Raw genomic sequence first — 9,312 nt, 5'->3', positions numbered from 1 at the left:
AGGGATGTATGCTCTAACAGGAGCTGCATACCCAAAGAAAAATACATCACCTGCGCTGAAGACCGTTTGGGTGTGACAGGTCACTGTGGTGGATTGGTTTGTTTGTGTGGGGTTTTTTATTTTATTATTTTTTTGAGTTATGTTGAAGTTATTCTGATGCTGATACCAGATCGATCTGCTGAACATAGCAACCAATGATTTTTTCCTACCTAATTTAGATTTCTTTGTGACTCAAACTTGGTTTTTTTCCTTTTCTTTAAGAAAAACTGATTCTTCAACTTCTGCACATTTAATTTCTGTGATAGATAGTTAAGCCATCTTTTAATACATTTGAGAAGCTACTCCGTTTAGTAAATCTACCATAAAATGGTAAACACTGTTGTCAGTGCTGTAGATCTGTCTTTTTCTCTTCTAAACTTTATTTGTGGTCTCGTGTGCCATGGCCTGTGCTTAAGAACATAAACGTGAGTTTTAAGATAGATTTAATAATAATGCTGGTTTGAAGGTATTAATTTAATCTGTTTCTTTATATAGCAGGCCATGAAGTATATTGTGTATTTTTTCCAGGAGGAACTCAGGGGATTTTCTTTAACCCCAGTTACCCCCAAAAAACCCTAAATACTACTACTGCTTTTGTTAAATGTCTGGCTTGTGCCAGTTAGCTTTTACAGCCTTAAAAGCTCTAAAAATAAAACGTACGTGTGTTGATCAATAGCTCCCATTGTTGCTTGTGTTAGTCTGAAATACTATATCATGAGAAGTTACCGGGGACCGGATGGGTGGGTAAGTTTCTTAGACATCAGCTCTAACAAAGACTTATAACTGGCCTACTAGTAGAAATTATACTAAGCCATGAGTGAGTGTTGAAGATGGTAGAAAAAAACCCTTATGTATTTCTTGGAGAAAAAGTTCACTGTATTTCTGGGTTCCTGCTCCTTCTTCCAGTAGTCTGCAGAGAAGACTTGACTTCCCAGAAGAAGTTGGATATATGTGGACTTTCTTAATCTGTGAGAGTGCTTATTGGTAGGCAGCCTTCTCACAAAAAGCTTTCTGCGTTACGCTGGCAGAACCATTTCATAGGAACACGGAGCACAGCCACTCTGCGACAGAAGTGACTGTAACAATCACCCTTTCATAGTGACTCTGTTTCATGATCTAGCAATCATTTACCTCAGCTCCAGGAAGTTTGCATCCTCCTTATGGTACATCCCTTTGCCACAAACTGTTTGAACTGATATGCAGCAAGGAACAATATAAGCTTGGTCAGGTGGCAGCTCTTCAGAGGAAGATCTGCATTCTTTTGCAGATCGCAGGCTGAAAACAAATTGACAGTGTTGCCAAAAAGAAAAAAAAAAAAGCGAATGTTGTCTTGGGGTGCATAAGTTGGAACACAGCCTGCAAGGCACATGAAGTAATGCCTCTGTTCTGCATGGCACTGATAAGGCTGCTGCTGCAGCGGCCTCACCTACTGCCTTTGGTTTGGGGCACGGCATTTCAAGGAAAAGGCAGGTCAGCTGGCAACTGCCCAAAAGAGAGCAGTGAGAAGGATCAGGGGTCTTGAAAATACTGTGTATTGTACTGTGTTGTTCAGCATGAAGAAGAGGAGGCTGGAGATGGATCTTTGGACACTGTAAAAAGCTGTTGTAGGGGAAAAAAAGAGGAGAAAAAAAAAAAAACCAAAACAACCTTCCCCCCCAAAAAAAATCCCCAGTGTATTCTCCAGTTCCATTGTAGGCAGAACAAAAAGTAGCGGGCTTCAGTTGTGCCAAGGAGATGGGATGATAGGTAAATGGAAAAGATACCGTGATTGTCTATGTAGATGGTGGAATTCATTGCTTGAGACTCCTAAGGCTGGTTTGGACAAACAGGCTAGGAATGACGTGGGCCTGTGGTCACATTTCTAGATGGAGATGTTGACCTCTTCTGAGGTCACCGCTGTACCTGGTTTGGTACGATCTGTAAAAGCACAGAAGGTGCCTGAGAAACAGTTTTTTGTGAACATTAAGTAGTTTGAAGTCCCTTTACTAATGCAGGAGTCATGACTTGGGAAGTCTAGGCATACAGTCTAAATGTATACAGCTTTTCGGAATACATAGGTTCAACCTGAGGGGTGTCAGAGATGATGGCACGTGTTTGCCTTAATGTACTGCACCTGGGAAGCATGGATTGACAGTATATCTCATGATATTGGCCAGATAACGTGCTATTCATCTCAACAGTCAATGCTTTTTGGTGCGGTGACATTCTTGAACATTTTCCAAGGAAATAAGGAAGCGGAGCATGTGAAGCACACTAAAATAAATGTGATAATAGATAAAATGAGCACCTGTGCTGGGCACATCTGTGCCATAGCGCTGTGGAACAAACCCTCTTCTGTCTGGTTGTCTTCTTTTTCTCATTTTTGAGTTCAGTGTTCAGTCCTCGTAACAATGGTTTGTTTTGTGCTGATGGAATTTAACTCTCCTCAGAAGGCGTTATGCCCTTTATATGATCAATGAGGAAACTGCTGGTACTTCCATACTGTCCAAAGACTACACAAATACTCTCTGCAGAATGAAATCCTCTTTGGAGGACAGCCACGTACTTTAAGAATGGCTTTCAAAATGACTGAGTTTCATTGAAGGGGGATGTCCTTTAGTTCCAAATAAAACGTCCTCAGTTGTAGTTCTCTTTCCTCCCAACTGCAGTCCTTGGGATATTTTGGCCGGGGTGTGGTTGCCACTCGTACAAATTCTGTCAAATAATTCCTGTGAATTGGGAACCAAAGCAGAAGTCTGCTATTCCCCACAGCTGGGCTACTGCCTGTGTGGGCAAGAGGGTGCGTGCTCATTGGGGTCACTCTGAGACCTCCTGGGGTCTGCTCTGTACAGTGGGGGATGTCGTGTTTCTAGATCTAACACCACTTTTAGGAACATAATTGGCACAGCTGGGCCTGGAACTTGGAAGCAGGTTCAGTTCATTTGAGCTGTTTAATCTTCTCCCCTCGGATGCCAGTTAGTGAAGATTTATAACGTGTCTCATTTTGTCTTGTCACAGACTGCCGAGTCATGCTTGCTTGCCTGGAAGAATTTGAAGTTGGTCCTTCCTCTTCAAAAAAACAGGCTTATTTTTTGTCTTCACACTCCTCACACTCCTTCCTCCTTGTCAACAAGCCATCTTTGGTCCTTTCCTTTTGTAAGGCACCAGTTCTGCATGTTCGGTCTGGGTCACAAGATGTTGCCTCATGAAACTGAATTCTCCATGATGCCTCTGGCAAAGGAGGAAAAAGACTCGAACGAGACATATCTGTAGCAAAAGAAAGAATACTAAATCTTGGCCTGTGAGTATGGGATGCTCCTGGCTGTCATTTTGAAGGTCCATGTTTGCCCTGTTGGACCACACCACCAGCGTGTGAGCATGTTGAGGGAGTCTCTCTCCCTTGAAGACTGCTAATGGGCTGAAAATTGGCGGTTGAAGAGACCTGGTTTGAGTTGAATGTTCTGGCCAAAACCAACATAGTTGTCCCTTTCTGAAATTGTGTGTTTTAAAGTGCTGGTGACTTTTGCTGCTTTCTTTAATTTCCCCCTCTATGTTAGTGATAAATGCAGGGACTAGTGTCGTGTTTTCTTACAGCAGAAGGAACTGGTTCAGAGGATCCTTTGGAAACAAGGCCTTCGGCACTACATGTCGGAGTGCTTAGTAATGACTCTTACTGACTAACCTTGATAAAGTTATCTGCTTGTTGGGGCAACTGGTTAATAGCTGATAGAACAAGTGATGTCTGGCGTGATTAATGACGCTGGAAGGAAATGATATCATAAAGGTCCACTGGTGACATGCCACGCCTGCCCCATTGGCAGCCACAGTGCTGCAGTCCTTTCTCCCCACCGCTCCGCAATGACGTTTGTGGTTACAAGAACTGGTGTAATGACTGGGCTTATTCCTTCTCTTGTCAGCCTGGTTTCACTACAAGGGTGGAAAGTGTCATAATTTGTATAGGCGGGCTACGAAACACTGCCTGTTTCAGCAATATGCTATGTTTCAGTGAGTCCAGCAGTGACCACTTAAACCCGATGGGGCATGTTATTTCTTAAATATGCACGTTTCAATGAGAATCTTGGTTATTTCTGTGTAGTTAAAAAAACAAACCACAGAGATGAATGTAAATACTGATAACTGTTGCTCTTTAGCTCTGTCTGCGTGTCATAACAGCTGTGTGTAGATGCTTCTTTGTTCAGGAACATGCTGTTCTTTTCTATTATAAAAACTCATCTCAGTGCAGGAGACTTCACAGGCTGAGGATCCAGTGCTCTCTGCCTGCTGTCACTGGAGTCTGGTACTGGTGCAGCCCGAATGGGCTCTCCTTGCTGCCATTGGAAGAGCGAGAGGGTAGCACGGGCTAATGGTGAGGTTACTCCTGCACAAGTTCATCAGTACGTTTTGTTTCAGAGCAGAGGCCCTAACTGCTCGGAGGTGTTTTGGTTGAGAGCCCAGCTGAAGAGCGTGGGGCCAGCCAAATAGACCTGAACCTGGCCAGCCAGAGCCTGAGTGATGGTTGTAGCAGATGCTTAGAGAAAGGATGAGGCACAGAGCAAATGTGCTCACCTTCCCCTCGGCAGACCCTCCTGCCTTCTGTCAGTCGCTGGTTTACAGACTGCGGTGGCAGCAGTTGCGTCTATGGTACCGTGTTTAATAGCCACAGGTGGATCTGCTCTACGTAAACCTTTTAATGCATTTTTGAACTCGCTTTCATTCCTGATATCACAGGAGCATAAGGAGGCTGTTCATATGTGTTGGCTATTCTGTAGTTTTGTGAGTAAAACATGAGTAAATATAAAGTTGCTTCTGCTGTTTTGTGGTTTTGGGTTGGGTTGTGTTTTTTTTTTTTTAAACCTGTAAAGAAATAGTTATTACTTATTTTTAAGTGTATTTATACATGTTAATTTTACTAAAACACCGTGGCTCTTGACCGGTGGAAGAAAAATCCTTTCGGTCAAGATGTCATAAGAAGTTCAGAAGTCAAAAGTTCTTACCCAAAGAGAAAAGACTTTCCTGCTAAAAATAAAGCAGCTTGCAAAAGAGAGAGGAGGAGGAGCTAAAAGCTGGGTACAGCTTAGGAGCCATCTCCTAGCTTCATCTAGTGCATGCTAATCTGTGGCTGACAACCAACAGCGGAGGGTTTTGTGCAACCTAAAAACTCGTAATTGAAGAGAGCGTCCAGATCCACATTTGCTGCCTGACCAGGTTAAGTGGTAATACAGCAGAGGAGCACTCTCCAAAGCGAAGTACAGTATCCATACTGCAGTAGTAACAGAATTCCTGTCTCTGTAGCATTTATGCCCTATGTACAACTCATTTCCAAATAAAATCTGCACTCGTCTTTGGTCTGATATTGAAAGCATTGAATTTTTTTGGTCTTTCTGTTGGTTTTCAGTTAACATTGCCCTTCTGTATTTTCAAGTATGGCTTTAAGAGTTGCATCAACTTGGAGCTCTTTCACACTGTTGTCTAAAATAGGTTTTCTTTGCTAGTCAGTCTTGAAGCACAGACTTGCATGCACTCAGACCAAGCCTCATGGTTGTAGAGTCACTGTGCTGTCTGGCACAGGTGCATGCCGATAATGTGTCGAATTAGGATGTTTCCATCACATGTGGCTTTAACATCAGTCTCCTGTGAGATAGTCTGGGTAAACCACATTATCAGAGACTCTTTACAATGCCCCCTGGTATGATAGAGCTGTATGCGAAGCTCAACATTTAGATACGCTTGCTAGTTGGGGAGTTGGGAAGAGGAGGATAGAGGGAGCTTGTTCCGAGGTTGCCTGCGGTGCTGCTCTTGTTTTGCTGACAAAGAGGGAGCTGAATTCACTGGAGCTGTCAATCTGGTAGAAAACTCCTGTAAAAGTGTGCATAAGTGTATGTGAGGGAGGAAAGGGAAAAAGAAACTAAGCAACTCTACTATTTTGATGAAAGGCTGATGGCAAAAAAAAAAAACCCCAGTACTTGTAGCTGCTGACCTGCACCCTGTATCTGGCAGGAAAGGGGAAAGCATAAGAGTAAAAGGGCAGAAGCATTGCTGCCAGCATATTAAGTTAGAGCAGCGTGTGCTTTGCAAAAGTACATGATGATAAAATTGAGCAGCACGCTTTGTCACTCAGTAGAAGTTTTCTTTTTCAAAACTGCCACCTTTTAAAGCTGGTTTAATCTATGGAGAGAAAATGGTTTGTGCTATGCCTTTAGCTGTTCCTCATTGCATGGACTGCAAGTGGGAGCTGGGGCTATCAGAGAAGAGATCTGTTAGCAGGTGGACAAGCACTGGATGGGGTTATATTTTGACTTTGGGGCTTGACATTTTGGTGTAACCTTTCCTTCTGTCTGAAGGAATAGATCAAAGTCCAGGGATTCTATCCAGGCTGGAGTGAATTTTGAAGAGAGTAGGGGGTTTTGACCTTTTTGCTGACCTTTATAGAACAAAAATTTTAGTGCTTTGAGGAATAGAAAGTACGGGCTTGCTGCTAGATATGGGGTTGAAGCTCCATTTTCTTTTTCTTTCTCTTTCCGATACTATTTTAGGCCCTCAGTTTTCAGCATCTGGGAGAACTTGCGCTTTGAATTTTGTTTTATTCACAATTCAGTAGAGTGAAAAATCTTTGATCATAGACATCCCACGTTTAAATTGCTTTTGTTTGGGGCTAACTTTGTTTCAAGAACTGTCTAGCTAGTTTTTCTTCCTATTCTTTTGTTAGTGCAATGTGATCTTAGCTTTACTCTACATATGCTATAGGGCATTGATCTTCATCACTGTGTTGCTTACTAGTGATGGATTGCCTGTTCTAAAATAGCATTGCACCTCCAGGTAGAGCTTTCTTGTGGATCAGAACTTGCTTTTTTGCAGTAAAAACAGTGGATCTTACCGTGATTTAAATGTCATTTAAAGCCTCTCAGCTCTCTTTTCCTTCAAGTATGTAACAGTTCATCACTGGTTCTGGGTATTGTAATCAAACCACATGGGCCTTTAGCACGTGAGCTCATGTCTCCCTGAGAAGGCTCTGGAGAGGCGAGAAGACTTTACTTGATGGATGCTGGTCAGCTGCTGAGCTTTAATTTTGATTGTTTCTAAGAGACTGGTGGGATGCAACTGCTTATTCGAGTCAACTAGGAGTCTGATATTTGGAGCCCAGAATGATGCGGGAAGGAGCCAGAAGTGGTTGAATGAGAAAGGCATGGGGTTGTTGGGGAGTTTTGTCTTTTTTTTGTCCTCTAAGTAAAATAAACTCAGTTGCATAGTATCGGATTATGGTTGCAGCAGACTATCACTTCCATGTGTACTGTGCCAACCACTGGCTTTCCTAGTAAAACTTTTTTTCTCATTTTCATTCTACTGTGTTAAGCAGTGTCCTGATCAGCTCAGTGCTGCATCTTGGCTCACAATAGGTATTGTTTGGGTGGGGGTTGGCATAATATTTTTGTGCTGTGATGTGATTTCTCGTTTGTCTTGAATAATCTATTAAAATATAATGCTTAATCCCATTGCTTTTTGGCAGGTTTTCCTCTGGTATTGTTGCAGTAGTAATGAAACTGTAGCTCAAATTGCAAGAGACCACTGAAGAAAAACAGTACTTTGGGATGTTTCTTTTGTGTCTTTGGCTATAGAACAGAGAGAACAGCCACACTAGAGTTAGAATAGGATGGACCTTCAGTCTGATGTGCTGTGGCTGTTCATACATTAACAAATAACTTCCCTGATTTTCCCTTGTTCCTAGTTTCTCCTGTTTGCCATTGTGAAAAAGTTCTGTAGAACCAGACAGGAGAGCTCTCTTCAAACACGAAAGTATGTTTCTGAAACCCCAGAACACTGGTAGAGCATTTACTACAGCTAACATGTATTTTTAAAGTTACTTTTCTTTGTTTGTCAGCTTTGGTACCAGTGGACTGTGGAAAAGCGTGTTTCGTCCCTGCCCCCTACCCCAAATACACTAACTGCAATTAGGAGACCTTAATTAAAATGCTTAGTTCGTAGCTTGGGCAAAGAACTTGGAAACAAAGTCATTTATTCTGAGGCAGCTTTAACACAGATTTTTTTCTTGGGCAAAGCTGTTTCCTGATGTGTAAGATCAAGATCTCTAAATCAGTTGTTCTGTAGATGAATTGGATGGGGGTGAAGTTCTTTGTACTAGTGCTTATTGCTAAAATAGTAATCCTTGCTAGTGGGCTGAATTGGGCTGATATTCTCAAAATCTCCTACTTGTTAAGGTGCTGAGTTTTCTTGACCTTGGTGAGAGCAGACCTTGGCCTAATCCAGCTCCCTCTGAAGCTGTTGGAAATCTCTGTAGTTGGGATTCCTTGGGAACTGGATATACCTGGCGTCCAGATTTAACTTATTTTTTTAATGGATAGAAATTGAATTTGTTTGCAGTGGCACGAGTTTGGTGGTATCCTGGTTTGAGGATCAACACATGGACCTCTTGCTGGTTTGTTCTTGCTTTGTTGCACTATAACTACTGAGAGCAGGCACTTAAAAGATGTAATGGCTTGATAACAATGATTGATGGCCAAGAATCAAAAGTGTGGTAGGTAGTAATTAAAACATGCAACCGCGATGCCATTGAAAGTGCTCTGAATGCCTACTTGGCCCAGGGAAGTATCCGGTAGCATAATTTGAAATGTTTTTGTAGGACCAAGTATAGTATTTGAGTTTCCTGTTACTTGTTAGTGCTGCTGCCACCTTTTCTTATGTTGACTGATACGTGGGTGTGAAAGCTCCCTGTAAGAATAGATTTTTAGCATACTTGCTGCTGCTGGTAGTGAAACCTGAAGCACAAAATGTTTGTTTCTGGAAAATGCACATGGTCCATGTAAAATCTCCCCTGTTCCCTCTTCCATTAAATCGAAGTAGATTCCCAGTTGTTTGGGGCTGATCCAGGCAGAATGGAGCAGCCTAGCAGTGCTGCTAATGATACAGTAAAGGAAGGCTTGTCCTGCAGAATGGTTTTGGTTAAATATTTTTCAGTCTTTAAAACAGTAGTGTCTGGAGGGGTTATTTTCAGCAGCCGCTTTGGCTTCAGGCGATAATTGTTGGAGCCTTCTGTAAGAACAGGGATGAAGGTTCTCTTTAGGGATGAAGGAGCTTGACCTCCTTTTGATGAAATACAAACTAATAAAGGGTTAACGTGCTTTTTTTTTTTTTCCATTCTCTGTATGGTTTTGAATGTGAAAATTCTTCCCCTAGCGTTTTCCCTCCCCTCCAACACTTCAGGAAATTGAATTGTTTATTTAAGACATCTGATGTCAGTGTTGGACACCTACACTAGCTCAGAAACACAGGGGCATTCCT

Source organism: Charadrius vociferus, unplaced genomic scaffold (assembly GCF_000708025.1).
Source record: "Charadrius vociferus isolate BGI_N301 unplaced genomic scaffold, ASM70802v2 scaffold140, whole genome shotgun sequence".
Taxonomy (NCBI): domain Eukaryota; kingdom Metazoa; phylum Chordata; class Aves; order Charadriiformes; family Charadriidae; genus Charadrius; species Charadrius vociferus.
The sequence above is the reverse complement of the archived record's forward strand: the minus strand, read 5'-3'. Positions refer to the sequence as shown.